This window comes from Rana temporaria, chromosome 11 (assembly GCF_905171775.1).
Source record: "Rana temporaria chromosome 11, aRanTem1.1, whole genome shotgun sequence".
In the NCBI taxonomy this organism is placed as follows: Eukaryota; Metazoa; Chordata; class Amphibia; order Anura; family Ranidae; genus Rana; species Rana temporaria.
The window spans coordinates 32,531,056-32,551,645 of record NC_053499.1 but is presented as its reverse complement, the minus strand read 5'-3'; positions in this window follow the sequence as shown (position 1 = coordinate 32,551,645).

Below are 20,590 nucleotides of genomic sequence, written 5' to 3'. Positions count from 1 at the left end.
GGAGGTCGGGTCCGCTCGGGGAGCGATCCGGGACGACGGCGCGGCTATTTGTTTTTAGCCGCTCCGTCGCGATCGCTCCCCGGAGCTGAAGAACGGGGAGAGCCGTGTGTAAACACGGCTTCCCCGTGCTTCACTGTGGCGGCGCATCGATCGAGTGATCCCTTATATAGGGAAGACTCGATCGATGACGTCAGTCCTACAGCCACACCCCCCTACACTAGTAAACACACACTAGGTGATCCCTAAATGTTACAGCGCCCCCTGTGTTTAACTCCGAGTCCCAAACTGCAACTGTCATTTTCACAATAAAGAATGCAATTTAAATGCATTTTTTGCTGTGAAAATGACAATGGTCCCAAAAATGTGTCAAAATTGTCCGAAGTGTCCGCCATAATGTCGCAGTCACGAAAAAAATCGCTGATCGCCGCCATTACTAGTAAAAAAAATAAAAAAAATAAAAATGCAAAAAAACTATCCCCTATTTTGTAAACGCTATAAATTTTGCGCAAACCAACCGATAAACGATTATTGCGATTTTTTTTTACCAAAAATAGGTAGAAGAATACGTATCGGCCTAAACTGAGGAAATTTTTTTTTTATATATGTTTTTGGGGGATATTTATTACAGCAAAAAGTAAAAAATATTGCATTTTTTTTTAAATTGTCGCTCTATTTTTGTTTATAGCGCAAAAAATAAAAACCGCAGAGGTGATCAAATACCACCAAAAGAAAGCTCTATTTGTGGGGAAAAAAGGACGCCAATTTTGTTTGGGAGCCACGTCGCACGACCGCGCAATTGTCTGTTAAAGCGACGCAGTCCCGAACTGTAAAAACCCCTTGGGTCTTTAGCCAGCATATTGGTCCGGGGCTAAAGTGGCTAATAAAGTAGAACGGCTAGTGAAGGGGGAAAGGGGGCTTGGGTGGGGGGGGGGTGCGGGTGTTGTCCGGCAGCCATGGGTGAGACCTGTCAAAGTGGGCCAGTCTGGATGATGTCCAGGGCCAAATTTTTGTCCAAGTCCAGCCCTGGAGGAAGCTCACCTCTTAGAGCTTACACAGGGCTCAGTACTCTCATCTTCTTGTGTCCCTACAGTTACAGAGCTCCCAACTGTCCCTGATTTTGAGGGACTGTCCCTGATTTGGAGCAATGTCCCTCTATCCCTCTTTCCTCTCTATTTGTCCCTCACTTTGGTCTGATCTATAAAGTTGTATGTAAAATGCACTTTTTATCTTTCAAAAAGCGTTTCCCAGTGCTAAACCTGTCATGCAATTTCTAAATTGCTTCATTTGTAAATTTCGAAAGCCAATATAAAGGAATATTAGTGGTAAAAAAAATCACTTGTGGGTTTAACTAATAATTTTTTTAGGTTAATTCTCCTTTAAGGGGGCGTGGAAGGGGGGGCGTGTCCTATGCCTACATACTTTTGCTAGGAGGTGTCCCTCATTCCCATCTCAAAAAGTTGTGAGGTATGCAGTTGTTAGGTCCTTGATGCCCGTGTTGTAACCATTTCCAGCCTGTGGAGCACATCTGACTTCTGCCCTTACAGCCAGCATTTTTGTATAAATTGATGTGTCACATGTTGTAACCATGCCCCTGATGACGCATTTCTTATGACGAAACGTTGGGTGGAGCTAGGGACGTGTGAAGTAGGATGTAGGCAGTGATGTGGCGGCCATCTTACTGGTTTGAAACGCTGGATGTTTCTACATGCTTACTGGAGCTGTATTAAATGTGAGTGTATTCACTTTTTACTTTTAAAAAATTGCTTTGTTTGGATCTCTGAGCGTTCTTTTTTCATCACATTTATATGGATGCTGGAGCTTGCCCGCTGTTGGCCCCTTTGTGAGTGGAAGTGTTTTTGCACCTCTATTTGGTCTAATGTGAGGAGGATCAGCTAACCTTATGTGGAGAGGACCGGTTCATGCAGGAAGGATTGGTGTTGCCACAATTCAGTTACCGTATTTATCGCGGTATAACGCGCTCCCGCGTATACCGCGCACCCCTAAAGTTGCCCCCAATCCTGTGGAAAAAAAGTTTTTTTTGTACTTACAGTTTTGGTGTCTTGCACGGCGTCTATCGGCGGCCTCGTCGGGTCCGGCGTTCGCCTGCGGCTTTGGGTGTCCTCTTCGTCGGGTCCGGCGTCCTTCTGCGGCTTCGGGTGTCCTCTTCGTCGGGTCCGGCGTCCTTCTGCGGCTTCGGGTGTCCTCTTCGTCGGGTCCGGCGTCCTTCTGCGGCGTCCTCCCCGCTCGTTTCCCGCGCCGAGTTTGAATACTGCGTGATTTTCAGGGCAAAAAAGTGCGCGGTATACGCCGATAAATACGGTAATTTGACGTGGATACCCTATACAGTACATTGACGCTAATAGTCAGTACTATCGGGTGTTGGTGATGGTTATACTTTCCTTTCTTATACGAAGAGACCCCATAAAATAACTTTTGACGTGATTTATCCAACAGAGTTTTATTGTTCATTATAGATGAACTTTTACTTTTGTTTTTATTTATTCCTAAGCGCTACACCTTTATCTCCATTTTTTGTTTATTGTACCCAGAAATATAGTGTTAGGCGCTTTTATTCTAGTTTATTTTATTTTGTGTTTCCAGCGCAACAAATTTGTTTATTGCCAGCAATACCACACAGGCCCAGGACTGGGGGGGGGGGGGGCACTGCCCTGGGCACTGTGGTATTATGTGACGGGGGGGGGGGCACCACAAGGAGGTTGAGGGGGGAGGAAATTAGTATTGGGAGAAGGAATTTGGAGGGCTGCAAGGGGTAATAACTTTTCTAGGAGGGGAAATGTGTGTGTATGTGCTAGGAATGGAGATTCATGGAGATTTGTGTTGGGAGGGGGATGGGAGAACAGGATTTGTGCTAGGAGGGTCGATTTGGGGGGTTTGTGCTAGAATAGGTGATATAGTAGAGGGGGAAGGGGATTTGTGCTAGGAGGAGCATTTTTTGGGGTGTGCTAGTAGTGCTAGTGCTAGGTGGGGGAGGGGGATATTTGTGCTAGTAGGGACATTTGGAGTAGGGGGAAGAAAATGTGAAATTTGAGGGGTGGAAGATTTGTGCTGGGAGGGGTGATATTTTTGGGTTTCTGCCTGAGGGTAAATGAGAACTGTGTGCCTGGCTGAGCAGGGTGGCAGACGGACTACAACACTCAGCAGCCCTCAAGAAAGTACCGCTACATGTGTAACACAGTAGTCAAGAGGTTAAGCTGAAAATGTGATGACATTCATTTGTCCTCGCCTAGTGCCACTAATACAGCTAGTTAGGTGGATTCAGTAAGCAATTGCGTCTGCGTAACCATAGTTACGCAGCGCAATTGCTTAGTTGCGCCGGCGTAACGACTTTTCTGTATTCAGAAAGCTTGTTACGCCGACTGCAGCCTAAGATATGACTGGCATAAGGCTCTTATGCCGTCGTATCTTAGGCTGCATTCTTACGATGGCCGCTAGGTGGCGTTCCCGTAGTGGTCAGCGTAGAGTATGCAAATTGCATACTAACGCCGATTCACAACCGTACGCGCGCCCTACGTACGCATTTTACGTCGTTTACGTTCGCCGGGTTCCGCGTAAGTAGCAGGGGCAGCCAATGCTAAGTATACCCGTCGTTCCCGCGTCGCGATGTCTGAAAATTACGTCGTTTGCGTAAGTGAATCGTGAATGGCGCTGGACGCCATTTACGTTCACGTTGAAGCAAATGACGTCCTTGCGACGTCATTTGCCGCAATGCACGTCGGGAAAGTTTCCCGACGGAGCATGCGCACTACGTTCGGCGCGGGAACGCGACTAATTTAAATGATCCACGCCCCCTACGGGATCATTTAAATTACGCGCCCTTACGCCGGGCAGTTTAAAGGAGTGCCCGCGCTAATTACGTAGCTACTGCTTCATGAATGAAGCGTAGCACAGGTAATTTACGGAGGCGCAGCGTTAAAATGGTACGCTGCGCCTCCGTAAGAGGGCGCAATTCGTACCTGAATCCACCCCAGTGTGTACTAAACGCTCAGAGAGACTGCTAGACTCCCATACTAGCCCAAGTCATAGACAACCTGAGTGCAATGATGGTATGATATTACAGGACAGGCAAATGCTGGAAAAGACAAACTCAAGTAGTAGAGAAAATGGACTTTCACATAAACCTATCAAATCTTTTTTCCCAACAGCTAGTCATAAGTTCTAACAGTGACAACATTTTTCTTACCCGGTAAATATTTCTTTATAAGGTCACAACCTCCAGAAACATATGTCATGTCTGCGGGATGTCCAAGCAACTTTTCTGCTCTTAAAGCGGAGTTCCACCTAAAAATGGACCTCCGCTTAACCCACTCCTCGCCCCCTACATGCCACATTTGGCATGTAATTTTTTTGGGTGGGAGTGGGGGCTTCAGGAGAAGGGGACTTCCTGTCCCACTTCCTCCTTCCGCCGAGGGGCTGGAAAGGCGATTAGCTTAATCGCCTTTTCACAGCCCCTCCCTGTAGGCGAGCGCCTGTCCAATCGGATGGCGCCGCACCGCTCGCGCATGCGCACTGCCGCTCGCGCATGGGCAGTGGGTGCCCGGCCGTGAAGCCGAAAACTGTCACTGCCGGGTGCCCACACTAATGCCGGGTACACACGAGAGGATTTATCCGCGGATACGGTCCTCCGGACCGTTTTCGCGGATAAATCCTCTGAGGATTCTGATCCGATGGAGTGTACATACCATCGGATCGAAATCCGCGCCGAATTCCCATCGCGATGACGTGTCGCGCCGTCGCCGCGATGATGACGCGGCGACGCTGTCATATAAGGAATTCCACGCATGCGTCGAATCATTACGACGCATGCGAGGGATGGGTTCGGACGGATCGATCCGGTGAGTCTGTACAGACCACCGGATCGATCCGCTGGAGCCGATTCCAGCGGATAGATTTCTTTATCCCGGATCGTACACACCAGCGGATCTATCCGCTGAAACCGATCCGCGGATCAATTTCAGCGGATCGATCCTCTCGTGTGTACGGGGCCTAAGAATGAAGACGCCGGCCGGCGAAGGGGGGGCGAGGAGCGGAGCCCTGGCCGACGCGTCGCTGGAGCCGTGGAGCAGGTAAGTGTCTGTTTATTAAAATCCAGCAGCTACACTTTTTGTAGCTGCTGACTTTTAATAAACTAAAAAAAAACGTGGAAAAACCCTTTAAGCTGCCCAAAAATGTATAAAAAAAAATGTGTTCAAGCAGATGCTTGAACAAAAAAAAAAGAACCGAATCCCCTATTCACACATTCGAGGTGAATGTGGGAATCGCTCCAGCTGAGCTATTGTGTTATGACAGCAGGGAGGCTTCTCTGCCATCAATATACACTGATCATCAGCTATAGCCTGCGGCACTAATTGTTTGAGGGAAAAAAAAAACAGTTTTGGTTGATCTCTGTACAACAAGCCTTTAGGCAGGTGCAGTCTGTACACCCTACTGTAGGTGGCGCTCGACCAAAGCAGCAATGCAGAAGGAATCTGTGAGGAACTTGTTTCCTCTATAACTTCCTGTGGTAGCAAGGAGACAGCTGTCCGATTGGACGTTGGCGCCCCATGTGACTCCAGAGGCCATCTTGGGTCAGGCAGAGTTCATTTAACCACGTGCCAACCGTATACTGTATATATACGGCAGCAAGGTGGTTCTCCTGCTCAGGATCATGTACCTGTACGTGATCCTGCACTCCCGAGTCAGGGGCGGACTCGATGTCCGCTGGAACCCGCCAATCTTTCGGGACAGAAGCAGAACGGCGGTCTGCCTATGTAAACAAGGCAGATCAGCGTTCTGTCAGGAGAGATGGCACACATTTAACCCTTTTTTTTTTAACAGAAAGGTGTTTTTTATTAACAAAACAGCATTACAAGAAATGCAGTAGTCGACAATCAGGTTTACATAGAAACAATATCAGTCAGAATTAAGCATTCCCAGCATTTACACATTTAACCCTTTGATTGCCCCCCGATGTCAACCCTTTCCCAACCAGTGTCATTAGTATAGGTAGCAATCATTGTTATTACCGTTGTTTGCAGACTAATGTCCCTATCCTTAATAATGATTGATGGGTAGTGGCGGCAAGTGCTCAATGTTTTTTGGGGGGCAAACAAACCTGTCCCCTTACTCGTATATACCACCACTACAGTCCTAAGACTCCCTGGCCAATCGGGTCTCAAGACCCACTTCCTGATTGGCCGGGATGAGAAGCAGGAAGACATTAGTGAATATTAAATCGCTAATTTCACACAACTAGGTGGGGTCATTGCAGTCCATCAATGCCCACCAGTGCTGCCTATCAGTGCCCATCAGTGCCACCTATCAGTGCCCACCAGTGCCACCCATCAGTGCCGCCTATCGGTGCCCATCAGTGCTGCATATTCGTGCTGCCTATCAGTGCCCACCAGTGCTGCCTATCAGTGCCCATCAGTGCCACCTATCAGTGCCCACCAGTGCCACCCATCAGTGCCGCCTATCGGTGCCACATATCAGTGCCATCTATCAGTGCCCATAAGTGCGGCATTTTAGTGCCTCCTCATCAGTGCCACCTAATCAGTGCCCATAAGTGCCATCCCATCAGTGCAGCCTATCAGTGCCCATCAGTGCCGCCTCATCAGCGCACATCAGTGAAGGAGAAAAATTACTTATTTTACAAAATGTACTGACAGAAACAAAATAAAATATCTGGGGCAGATCCTCAAAGAAGTTTCGCTGGGGTATCTATTGATACGCCGCGTAACTTCTATTTTGCTCCGGCGTATCTTTGTTTTGTATCCACAAAACAAGATACGCCTGAAGCTGTGCTAGATCCGACTGGCGTACATCTTAGTACGCCGTCGGATCTAAGGTGCATTTTTACGCTGGCTGCTAGGTGGCGTTTCCTTCGATTTCCCAGTCGAGTATGCAAATTAGCTAGATACGCGAATCCACAAACGTACGTCCGGCCGGCGCATTTTTTCACGTCGTTTCCGTAAGGCTTTTTTCGGCGTATAGTTACCCCTGTTATATGAGGCATATCCTATGTTAAGTATGGCCGTCGTTCCCGCGTCGAAATTTGAATTTTTTACGTCGTTTGCGTAAGTCGTTCGCGAATAGGGCTTTGCGTAGAATGACGTTCACGTCGTAAGCATTGGCTTGTTGCGGGTTAATTTCGAGCATGCGTACTGGGATACCCCCACGGACCGCGCATGCGCCGTTAAAAAAAAACGTCATTTACGTCGGGTCAAGACGTATTTACATAAAACACGCCCCCATCACATCCATTTGAATTGCGCGCCCTTACCTCGCCAAAGTTACACTACGTCGCCGTAACTTACGGCGCATATTATTTGAGGATAAGGAAAATACGCTGAAAGTTACGGCGGCGTAGTGTATCAGATATACGCTACGCCGGATGCAACAATGCGCCAGGCTACGTGGATCTGGCCCTCTGTCTTTTTTCCTTTTTTTGTAAAAAATAAAAAAAAAAACAGCAGTGAATAATCACCACCAAAAGAAAGCTTTATTTGTATGAAGAAAATTAAAAAAAATGCATGGTTACAGTATAGCATGACCACGCAATTGTCATTCAAAGTGCGACAGCGCTGAAAGCTGAAAATTGGCCTGGGCAAGAAGGGGATGAAAGTGGTTAAAAAAAGATAGGGCTGTGCTATATGGCAGATCTGTGTCAATCTATAGAACGGATGGACAGAAATACAAATCCTTTGGCCAGTAATGCAGCCCGGAGTTCAGCTTTAACATCGCTAGATTATGAAATAAGAAGAAAAGTAAATCCACAGCCCGTCCAAAGTAAATAACATTCCAGTTATATATTTATGATTCTGCACAGCAACTTCTACTTTTACAGCCATTTTCTTTTAATATTACTCCTGGGCTTCTGCTCCATTACTTTCGCCCCGCTCTGATTTATACTTTTTATTATACATTTGTGCTCTATACATTTCTATTTTGGCTTTCAAAAGAAAAAAAGAAGAAAACTCCATCGCCATGATGTCTTGAGCAGACGCCAGCATCAGTCTTGGCTAAGGAAGAAATGTTCCCTCGTACTAATAGCGACGTAATTGTGTCCTTTACGCCAGCACCAAACATGGCATTCTGTGAGAGGCATGTGCCAAGAATTAGGGCTGAGCAATTTAACAGAGACATTATGTCACCATCCAACTTGTGCGCTTGATTTATGGAAGAAATAATGGGGCCATTTTGTACAAATGTGTTTCTCCGCTGCGCTGTGTACACAGAGGAAGGCAAATATGAAATACTCATTTACTGGCTGGAGATGGATATGGTGTGTGGGGCGGATGTAGGAAAAGTCACACCGAGGACGGTGGTGTTGCTTGTGTTGACCAATCAAAGTCCAGGGTCTGGTTCATGACAACAGAGGCACTGAAACGACTTTTGTGATGGCGATCAATGAGGTGTTAGCTTTAACCACTTCAGCCCCGGAAGGATCATGTTTTGCGATACGGCACTGCGTCGCTTTAACTGACAATTGCGCGGTCGTGTAACGCTGTACCCAAACAAAATTGGTGGTGTTTGATCACCTCTGTGGTTTTTATTTTTCCGCCATAAACAAAAAAAGAGCAGTGGCACCCATTGTCATATGTTTTTATGATTCAGTTTATTTTGGCTTTTAACCAGTTAAGCCCCGGACCAATATGCAGCCTAAAGACCCAAGGTGTTTTTACAGTTCGGGACTGCGTCGCTTTAACAGACAATTGCGCGGTCGTGCGACGTGGCTCCCAAACAAAATTGGCGTCCTTTTCCCCCCCACAAATAGAGCTTTCTTTTGGTGGTATTTGATCACATCTGCGGTTTTTAGTTTTTGCGCTATAAACAAAAATAGAGCGACAATTTTGAAAAAAATTCAATATTTTTTACTTTTTGCTGTAATAAATATCCCCCAAAAACATATATAAACATTTTTTTTCCTCAGTTTAGGCCGATACGTATTCTTCTACCTATTTTTAGTAAAAAAAATCGCAATAAGCGTTTATCGATTGGTTTGCGCAAAATTTATAGCGTTTACAAAATAGGGGATAGTTTTATTGCATTTTTATTAATTTTTTTTTTTTTACTACTAATGGCGGCGATCAGCAATTTTTTTCATGACTGCGACATTATGGCGGACACTTCGGACAATTTTGACACATTTTTGGGACCATTGTCATTTTCACAGCAAAAAATGCATTTAAATTGCATTCTTTATTGTGAAAATGACAGTTGCAGTTTGGGAGTTAACCACAGGTGGCGCTGTAGGAGTTAGGGTGCACCTAGTGTGTGTTTACAACTGTAGGGGGGTGTGGCTGTAGGAATGACGTCATCGATCGTGTCTTCCCTATAAAGGGAATGACGCGATCGATGCGCCGCCATAGTGAAGCACGGGGAAGCCGTGTTTACATACGGCTCTCCCCGTTCTTCAGCTCCGGGGAGCGATCGCGACGGAGCGGCTATAAACAAATAGCCGCGCCGTGGTCCCGGATCGCTCCCCGAGCGGACCCGACCTCCGCATGTAGCGGGGGGGGGTCCCGATCGGACCCCCCACCCGCTAATAGGCAAGGACGTACATGTACGCCCATGTGCCTGTACGTGCCATATTGTGGACGTATATGTACATGCGGGGGTCGGGAACTGGTTAACATACAATTCCATATCTCCCAACTTTTTGAGATGAGAGTAAGGGACACCTATCAGCAAAAGTATGCAGGCCTAGGACACACCCCTTGCCACGCCCCCTTAAAGGAGAATTGTACAAAAAAAAATAAGATTGGTTAAACCCACAAGTGCTTTTTTTTACCACTACTATTCCACTACTATTCCTTTATTTTGGCTTCTCTCTTCACTTTTCAAGTCACCACCAAATTTGTGTGCATACCTTTGCATACCTTTGCACTGAACTATTGTGTTTTCACCAATAAGTTTACATTGCTGATCCTATCATGGGACTGTGCATTGAAATCTATTTTTCACTACATTGTTTTTTTATTGTTGATTTCCATCCACAAGATTGGACTTCTATATACTGTGGCCCAGATTCACGTCCAGCGGCGTATCTCTGCGGCGGCGTAACGTATCCGATTTACGTTACGCCGCCGCAACTTGGACGGGCAAGTGCTGTATTCTCAAAGCACTTGCTGCGTAAGTTGCGGCGGCGTAGCGTAAATTGGCCGGCGTAAATCGGCCAGACTTACGCCTGTCAGATCTAATGGATATCTATGCGTAACTGATTCTGAGAATCAGGCGCATAGATACGACGAGTCGGATTCAGGCTTACAACGGCGTACATGGCGCTGCGCCGTCGTAAGTCCTCTGAGAATCCGGGCCTGTATATTTATTTTTACTTTAGCATTTTTTCACATTAACACTTTTTTGGACTTTATTTTAATGTGCTGTCCATTTCTAACACAGTGGGCCAAATTCACAAAGAGATACGACGGCGTATATCTCCTGATACGCCGTCGTATCTCTGAGATCCGACGGTCGGATCTATGCGACTGATTCATAAGAATCAGTTACGCATAGATCTCCCTTAGATCCGACAGGTGTAAGTGACTTACACCGTCGGATCTTAGGCTGCAATCTTCCGCTGTCCGCTAGGTGGCGTTTCGTGTTTTACTTGCGACGAATATGCAAATGAGGAGATCCGCCGATTCAGAAACGAACGCCCGCCCGTCGCTTTTTTTTTTACGTCTTTTGCGTTCGGCTTTTTCCGGCGGATAGTTACCCCTGCTATATGAGGGGTAGCTAATGTTAAGTATGGCCGTCGTTCCCGCGCCGAGTTTTGAATTTTTACGTCGTTTGCGCAAGTCGGTCACGAATACGGATGGCCGTAATTTACGTTAACGCCGAAAACAATGACGTCCTAGCGACGTCATTTGGAGCATGCGCACTGGGAAATTTCGCCGGCGGCGCATGCGCAGTTAAATCGGTAAACGCGCCTGATTTAAATTGTACACTCCCCCTAGCCGCGGAATTTGAATTCCGCCGGGGGAGTTACGATCCGCCGGCGCAAGTTTGGAGGTAAGTGCTTTGTGAATACAGCACTAGCCTCGCAAAATTGCGCCGGCGGATCGTAAATCACATAGATTACGCGGATCTAAAGATCCGCTAATCTATGTGAATCTAGCCCAGTATTCTCATCTCATCGCTGTTCATTTTCTTTTGGCGCTACACAATTTTTCCTAAAATCTCTTTATTATACAGGTCCACTGTTTTCAGAAAATTTATATTTTGAGGATGTTAAGTATAGTAAAAACGTTGTAGACTAGGTCTGAAAGTGTTTTGCAAGACAAGCACATTTTTTAAATAAATGTTGACTTACCGATAAACGAGTGATGTCCTGATATACAAGTAGCGTCATGTCACAACTGAGTTTAAAGCGGACCTCCCATGCAATTACGTATTTTTTTTTTTTGTCTAGTTACATAGCTAATTGCAGGGGTTAAATTAACTTACTTCTCTCCGCTCTAATGTCCGCTCCGCTCCCTTTGTGTGCTGAAGAAAAACTTATATTCTTTCCATTGCCATTTGTAGTGTGGGCATTCGATACGGGCAGGGAATTCCTGTTGCGGTGATGCTGTGTTCCCAGCATCCACCGCTCGATCTCGCGCACACGCAGCACGGACCATGGGCATCAGCGTCTGTGTTGCCATAGCAATGGCCCCCGAAATCACGCGATGTTTCGTCTAGGCCAGAATAGGACAACAAGGGAGCTATGAAACAAACTCCCAGAAGACGCAGCGTGGGACAGGAAATAAGAATAACCCGAGGAAAACCCGAAGGCTCCAGACCGGAAGGCAAACAAAGAACTCAGGTAATGTACATATTTATTAAACTTAAATATCCATTTCGGTATTGTTTTTTAGTATTAGAAATAATACAAATGACTTAAAAATCGGGTGGAGCTCCGCTTTAAAATAGAAGAGAGGCACCTCTAAGTGTAGGTATAGGCACCTAATATAGGTACAACATTTGGCAACTCACATGGTTGATGATTAAAACAGGCACATCTAAGTATGCAGGCATCCGGGGTAAAGCTGTCCACATAGACCGTCATCCTCACCACCATTGACGTCAACCCTTCCACGAGCGCTTCAAGCCTCGCTTTCAGATCGCTCTACTGCAGGGTAATCTTCCCGGTCACGATGGCAGACTGACAGCGGTGAGTGCCGGCGGTGAGGAGGATGGTCTATGTGGACCGCGTTACCCTGGATGCCTGCATACTTAGATGTGCCTCTTTTAATCATCAACCATGTGAGTTGCTAAATGTTTGTAGCATTGCCCCCTTGAGGGCTGCTTTGATTTACCTGTTCATCTGCACCACCCTGACCCTGTGAACACTCCAACCCACCTGACACTCAGACATCTTCTTGCAAGCACCTTTAAATTACACACCATCACAAATCAAATAGATATTCTCTTAAGTTTTACTGAAGTAAAGATATGTGTACAAGGGGAGGGTTCATGAATCAACTGAGTTCTGAATAAAAGTCAAACTCAGTTGAGGAACCCCCAAGAACCAGCCTAATTACAGGTGAATGGCACAAATGCAGGATACACATTTATACAGTACAGTGAATAGAGAATAAACAGGTGTTTGTAAAGATTACAAAGATATGTTACCAAGCTAAAGGGGAATCCCAGGCCGGCCTATTAAACCTTTACATCCTAATGAGAGACCAGATAGAATAGGATAGGTGCCCTTTAACCACTTAACCCCCGGACCATATTGCTGGTCAAAGACCAGAGCACTTTTTGCGATTCGGCACTGCGTCGCTTTAACTGTCAATTGCACGGTCGTGCGACGTGGCTCCCAAACAAAATTGGCGTCCTTTTTTCCCCACAAACAGAGCTTTCTTTTGGTGGTATTTGATCACCTCTGCGGTTTTTAGTTTTTGCACTATAAACAAAAATAGAGCGACAATTTTGAAAAAAAATCATATTTTTTACTTTATGCTATAATACATTTCCCCCAAAAATATATAAAAAACATTTTTTTTCCTCAGCTTAGGCCAATACATATTCTTCCACATATTTTTCGTAAAAAAAATCGCAATAAGCGTTTGTTGATTGGTTTGCGCAAAATTTAAAGCGTTTACAAAATAGGGGGTATTTTTATGGCATTTTTATTAATATTTTTTTTACTAGTAATGGCGGCTATCAGTGATTTTTTTTCGGTACTGCGACATTATGGCGGACACTTCGGACACTTTTGACACATTTTTGGGACCATTGGCATTTTTATAGCGATCAGTTATAAAAATGCATTGGATTACTATAAAAATGCCACTGGCAGTGAAGGGGTTAACACTAGGGGGCGGGGAAGGGGTTAAGTATGTTCCCTGGGTGTGTTCTAACTGTAGGGGGGGTGGACTGACATGGGGAAATCACTGATCTTCTGTTCATACATTGTATGAACAGAAGATCAGCATTTCTCTCCCTGACAGGACCGATCGCTCTGTAACGAGCGATCACATGTGCCCGGCGGCGATCGCCCCTGCCCGGCACGCGCACGGGAGTCGGGGGCATGCGCGCACCTCTGGCGGCACGCACGCGCCCCTAGTGGCCTGCGCGAGAGCCGACGTATAGCTACGGGCTCTCGCGCAGGGGAGCCGACCTGCCGTCGTAAAACGGCGGCGGCTGGTCGGCAACCAGTTAAGCAACAGCAGTGTGCAGGCCCGCAATAATCTTCACAGGCAGTTGGAGCTCATTAGATTATATCCAAGATATGGCACAGTGATGTGATGATAAGCAGGGGGACTTAATCTGGCTAGTGATAATTCCAAGAGTAGCTCAGGATATGGATGTCTATGTACAGTGTCTTATGTAATGCAATAAAATGTTTCCATAGGCAAGATGTCTGTACACAGTGTCCAAACAAGATGACCAGGTAGGGATTGTGAACGATGGGCGAACGCCCTTTCACCAACTGCAAAACTGGAGAACCTCCTGAACAGTGATCCTAGATGAGATGTCCTTCTAGTAAGTGAGTGGTGATGGCCGATCGGCTGCTGGACACAGGCGATTGTTGGATCTGTCTGATGAAGTGGTGCTTTGATGATGTCTCGCGAACAGCAAGCAAAATTGGGTCCTCCAGGGCTGGGCTGAATTCACTGGATTTCACTTTGATAGGCTGCAGCCTTCTCACCTAGCAGCAGAGAGGTGTTCACTCGGTGAGGCCCAGGAAGAAGAGAGCACAGAACGGATCTGCTGCCTCTTTTATAGTTCCTCCCAGAGGTCTGTTGGTGTTGCAGAGGGGCTTCTGGGATGTGTAGTCCAGGGGGTTGTTTCACAACATCAGACCGGCTGCTCAAGAGATTACTAGTCCCACAATCCCCCTTGTTTGGCTTTAAGATATGTCAGTTACTGGAGCACAGTACTAGAGAGACACAGGAATAGATGGAAAGTAACAGGGGTGGTCCTCGAAACAAGGTAACTGTAGTCCACTGTCAGCTACATCTTGTACCTTCATTAACTGTAATTATATTGTTACACTCAAGCTGCATTCACACTTGAGCGTTATGTAGCTTAAAGCTCCAACACACTGGAGGGGGAGAAATCAATTATTCTCTATGGAGAGGGTTCACATCTCCACTCCATGTCATCTGAAACCAAATACCCAAAGCTATTCTTTTATTCTTTTATTCTCATAGAAATTAATGGAAAAGCGCCATGTTCCTGGAAGAAAAAAGCTTTGGTGGTGGCACTAGAGGAAAAAAACGTGTGGAATGGCGCCAAACTTTGTTACTTTAAAACCTCTATAGCCGAGGCTTTAATTTTTTTTTACAGATTACATGTTTAGAGTTACAGAGGAGGTCTAGTGCTAGAATTATTATTCTCATTCTGGCGTATGTAACCTGTGTGTATCTGGCTCTGAAACTAGCCAGTGCCTCACCAGTCACTCACCTCACCGCATGTCCCTGCCTCCTTCCCACGCCGCGATGTGCCATTCACAGAGCACAATGCGCTTAGAGCATGTGCAGTAGAGAATTGGTTGTGAAGCCACAAGACTTAACTGGTGGATTCCCTTAGTGGAGATGGTGGCAGCAGCACCTGACAACTGATTGAAAAATCGTCTGGGCGAAGAGACCGATGGATTGAGCCAGGGATCTGCTGAACGGGGGTACTAATGAGCTGGGAATCTGCTGAACAGGGGGTACTAATGAGCTGGGGATCTGCTGAACAAGGGTACTAATGAGCTGGGGATCTGCTGAATGGGGGAACTAATGAGCTGGGGATCTGCTGAACGAGGGTACTAATGAGCTGGGGATCTGCTGAACGGGGGAACTAATGAGCTGGGGATCTGCTGAACGAGGGTACTAATAAGCTGGGGATCTGCTGAACGGGGGAACTAATGAGCCAGGGATCTGCTGAATGAGGGTACTAATAAGCTGGGTTCTACTGGGCCCCTTTAAAATAAATAAGTACGCACATACAAGGAGGGTGACCTTGTAGGGTCAAAAGAGGGACTAAAGATAGAAAGACAAAAAATAAGTGATCCACCATCCTACAATCCCATAATTTTTGTTTTAACTCCTTTTCAGCTCTGTTGGCAGCGAAACATGTGACCCCCTCCTGGGTTATACACACACTTGGGCATGTGTAGAAAAAGATCAGAGGGAGGCAGCGACAGCTGTAAAAATTGGAGCCGCGCTTGTAATTCATGCCAGTTCGCCACCTAATGCAGAGAGAATGTAGATGATAGATTGTACGCTACGCATTCCGCCGTCTGCATCATACAGAACACGGGCAGACTGACAAAGAATAGATAATGTGTATCATTAATGTTACAGAAAATAGATGCAGCCCGTAATACGTTTGTAAGGATAATCAATTACAAAAGGCAGGCATGTAAATATAAAATATAGTCTGGACACAAAATACGAACAAAGGGAAAGTAGACGGAACATTGAAATGCCGTCGTTAAAAATGATGATGACATTTTCGGTAAACCAGGGATGATTGTGTTGCCGGATGAGTTTGCATAGATTTGCTTTTCTCCTTATTGTATTATGTTCCTAAGAAGGAACTGGATTTGTTTAATAATAGGTACTTTCCCGCAGATGGTGCTTTTTGAGATATTAAATGGTGGTAGGCTGAGTACTTGAAGCTCTAGTTGAAGGGCTTTTAGTATCAAAAACAAGTATAAATGTCTCACTCCAAATCCCAAAGTGGAACTCCGCTCAAAAATAAAGTTGAAGATCTATTCCAGGTATGGATAATTTAAAATTACTTTTATGCATCTACAAAATAATAGTAAAGCGCCTCAAAAGCATGTAAAGCAAAAATTATAAAAACATAAATGAATAATACAACAAAGTCCAAATAATAAAGCTGAAATTCCGATGTGGTGTCCAATAAAGTGACAGATATCAAACAATAACACCAGTGTTGATACAGAAATTCTTCTTAGAAGTGCTTCAATGATGGTGGTTATGACTAAGGCCTTATAGGCTGAAACACGTCAACCTTTCCTATTTGCGTTTGTCCACTGTGGCTTGTTAATAAACTCTACAAATTTTTAAGAGCAACGACCGGAGTGCGGATCATCTTTTCTTCATTGCTTCAATGATCTCCCACCACCAACTCGGAATAAGTAACGGTGTGACGTCAGCACCAAAATCTCTTCACAAAAATGTTGGTGCGGAGGTCATGCCGCTGCTCAATTCCGGGTCGACATCGGGCCTTCAGGTGTGAGTTCATTGATTCATTGTCCTGTATCTTCTGTATGCATGTTTTTAACTAGGTAAGGTTTTAATTTAGGGTTAGGGTTAGGGTTTAGGGTTTAGGGGTTAGGGTTAGGGTTTCCCCTTGAAGAACAAGGTTAGGACTCAGGGATTGGAATAGGGACCTCCTACAAAGGTCAGAAGGCGGGTCCCCAGAGGTCAGTGGTCAAGAAGTGTAGCTGACCCACCCCCACCAAAGTGTACTGCCCACCCCAACTAATTCGGGGAATGAAGAAGTTGGGAATGAATAAGTCGGGGACCGCTGCAATGTTCCCTGCTGGATCAACATTCAGCTTTTGGCATTTTTTGCTGCTCTGATTGCAGCTACTCGCTTTGGTGAGTTTGAAATTCACTTGTTGGTGGTGGGAGATCACTGAGGCACTTCTAAGAAGAATTGTTGTATCCACACCGGTGTAATGCCGCGTACACACGATCATTTTTCGGCATGAAAAAAACATAGTTTTTAAAAAATGTCATTTAAAATGATCGTGTGTGGGCTTCACATCATTTTTCGGCTTCTGAAAAACGAAAAAAAAAAAAAATTCGAACATGCTGCATTTTTTAACGACGTTTTAAACAATGTCGTTTTTCGGGTTGTAAAAAATGATCTTGTGTGGGCTAAAACGACGTTAAAAACCTGCGCATGCTCAGAAGCAAGTTATGAGACGGGAGCGCTCGTTCTGGTAAAACTACCGCTTGTAATGGAGTAAGCACATTCATCGCGCTGTAACAGACAGAAAAGCGTGAATCATCTTTTACTTACACTGAATCAGCTAAAGCAGCCCCAAGGGTGGCGTCATCCGCATGGAACTTCCCCTTTAGAGTGCCGTCTTACGTGTTGTACGTCACCGCGCTTTGCTAGAGCATTTTTAAAAAAACGATGGTGTGTGGGCAACGTCGTTTTAATGATGAAGTTGGAAAAACTTCGTTTTATCTGAATGCAGAAAAACATCGTTTTTTTTCATGCCGAAAAATGATCGTGTGTACACGGCATTATTGTTTGAAATCTGTGACTTTATTGGCACTACATCGGAATTTCAGCTTTATTTTCTGGACGTTATGTTTTATGGTTTTTGCTTTACATGTTTTTGAGGCGCTTCACTATTATTTTGTATATTTTCACTGAAGCTCAGTGCTTTTTGGTGTAAGCAGCCTTACCAGAAATATTCCACACAGCACGGATATCACTTTCTTTATATTATACTTCTATGTATATACCATACCTGTGAGATCCCCCAAGAAGCTAGAATCCATGGTAGTAGCCTACTACTTCAGTGACCTCTTGACCACTTGCTTCCAGGTCATATGCCGACTGGCTGTCCTGCTGAATTCTGAACACAGGAGGACGGCACGGGTGCCATTCAGAGATCGCTTTGCATTTTCTCTCCGAATGCAGAGTTCTCTGATTGGACGAGGTGGAGAGGCGGGGCTGTGACATCACACTCTCCACCTCGTCCAATCAGAGATGGCTTTGAATGGTACCTGTGCCCAGAGGCTGACCTCCTGTGTTCACAATGCTGCAGGGCAGCCACTCAGCATAGGACTTGGAAGCTAGAGGAGATCACTGGAGTAGGATTCCTACTCCAGTGATTTCCAGATCACAGGAGAAATCCCACTGGTATAATTTATGTACAGCTACAGGTTCAATGGAAACACTAAGTAAAAAAAATCCGTACTGGGAATTCTTCATTCCTAATAAAAGATGAAATAAAGACATCTTTTGCGTCAACTTCAATCCAGAAATTTCCCCCATTATACTTTTTTTCCCACCACTAAGTCATGTAGGGTATGGACGTCGGAACTGCCGTCATATTTTACGTCGTTTACGTAAGTCGTACTTGAATGGGGCTGGGCGTAGGTTACGTTCACATCGTAGGCATTGAGCTGGCGTATCTTAGGGAGTAAATTAGACGGGATTCTGAGCATGCGCGCGCATGCGCCGTTCATCGGCGCTTCATTTACATGGGGTCACGATTCATTTTAATACAACACGCCCACTACCTGCCTACTTTGAATTAGGCGGGCTTACACCGGCCCATTTACGCTACGCTGCCGTAACTTAGGGAACAAGTGCTTTGTGAATACTGGTCTTGCCTCTCTATGTTACGTTGGCGTAGCGCATATGAGCTGCACTACGCCCGCTCAAATATACGCCGCTCTACCTGAATCCGGCTACAGGTGTTTACGATGCACCCATAATTTACATATAGAGGATCAATCACTTTGCATGTCGTGGGTACAAGCCGTGGCTGTAGAACCAGTATAATTTGAGAAAGCAGTAATAAAAACACAGCACAATAGATAGACATGAAATAAAGCTATGAAAAATGCACAGTAAGAATATACAGGCCGTACAGTTCCACTCCACACAAATCTATCAAGAAGGTGGAGACGTGGACTATCACCAGTGCTGCCAGCTGCCAATCAAACATCCTAGCCTGAGTAATGACTGCGTCTATAAATGTTCAGCAGGAGGTTTTGAACTTGTAGAATTTATGGAGAACTGTGAGACATGCAGGGACATGAAGTAACAAGTCCCAGTAGTGGGAAGTAAAGGAAAGTAGAAATCAGCCCTGGCACAGCCAGCCTACAATTGTATATATGTGAAAACAGGGAAAAGTTTCCCACGGGGTTTTCTATCAGCAAAAATGGACAAATATCTATTGTTAAAATTTGATTGTTTTATTTACTGTAAAACCAAGCATTTGCCCGAATACTTTTTTCCTAGGGCACATGCTCTGATGCTTCACCTGATACCTGGGCAGTCAGGGTGATCAGTGCGGTGGGAGAGTTACAACCCCCGATCACCGCAAGTGAAATCAGCGGTGATCGGTGCTTGTAACTCTCCCACACACGATCATCGCTGACTGTCCCCGCATCCTCCTCCAGTCCCCCTCTGTTCTGGTGCTCTGCTGCTGTCCCCCTCTGTGTCCCCCTCCATGCTGATCGGTGTCCTCCTCCGTGCCCCCTTCCGTGCTGCTCCGTGTCCCCCTCCGTGCTGCTGCGTGTCCTCCTCTATTCTGCTCCGTGTCCCCCTCCGTGCTGCTGCATGTCCTCCTCTCTTCTGCTCCGTGTCCCCCTCCGTGCTGATCGGTGTCCTCCTCCGTGCTGCTCCGTGTTCCCCTCCGTGCTGCTCCGTGTCCCCCTCCGTGCTGCTCCGTGTCCTCCTCTCTCCTGCTCCGTGTCCCCCTCCGTGCTGATCGGTGTCCTCCTCCGTGCTGCTCCGTGTTCCCCTCCGTGCTGCTCCGTGTCCCCCTCCGTGCTGCTCCGTGTCCTCCTCTCTTCTGCTCCGTGTCCCCCTCCGTGCTGCTCCGTGTCCTCCTCTCTTCTGCTCCGTGTCCCCCTCCGTGCTGCTCCGTGTCCTCCTCTCTTCTGCTCCGTGTCCCCCTCCGTGCTGCTCCGTGTCCTCCTCTCTTCTGCTCCGTGTCCCCCTCCGTGCTGCTCCGTGTCCTCCTCTCTTCTGCTCCGTGTCCCCCTCCGTGCTGCTCCGTGTCCTCCTCTCTTCTGCTCCGTGTCTCCTTAAAATTCTACATAGGCTACTCTTTACCAGTTTAGCATTACAGAGGAAGTCTTGCCCCAAAATGATTATTCTCGCTCTAAAGTTTGCAGAAATACCTAACATGTGTAGTTTGAACGTCGTTTACATATTCGGACTTACGTATGCAGTGGCGGAACTACCACCATAGCGACCCACGCGGGCGCTATGGGGCCCGCAGCTGAGTGAGGATCAGGGGGGCCCGGTAAGGATAAGAGCATCGCCGGCATGCAGGCCGCCGGCGCCGACTCACTGGCTGCCGAGTGCGCTCCTGGCTCCCTTTCCTCTGTCCTCAGTGTCCTGTGCTTTTCCTCGCGCCCCCCCCCCATCATGGAGG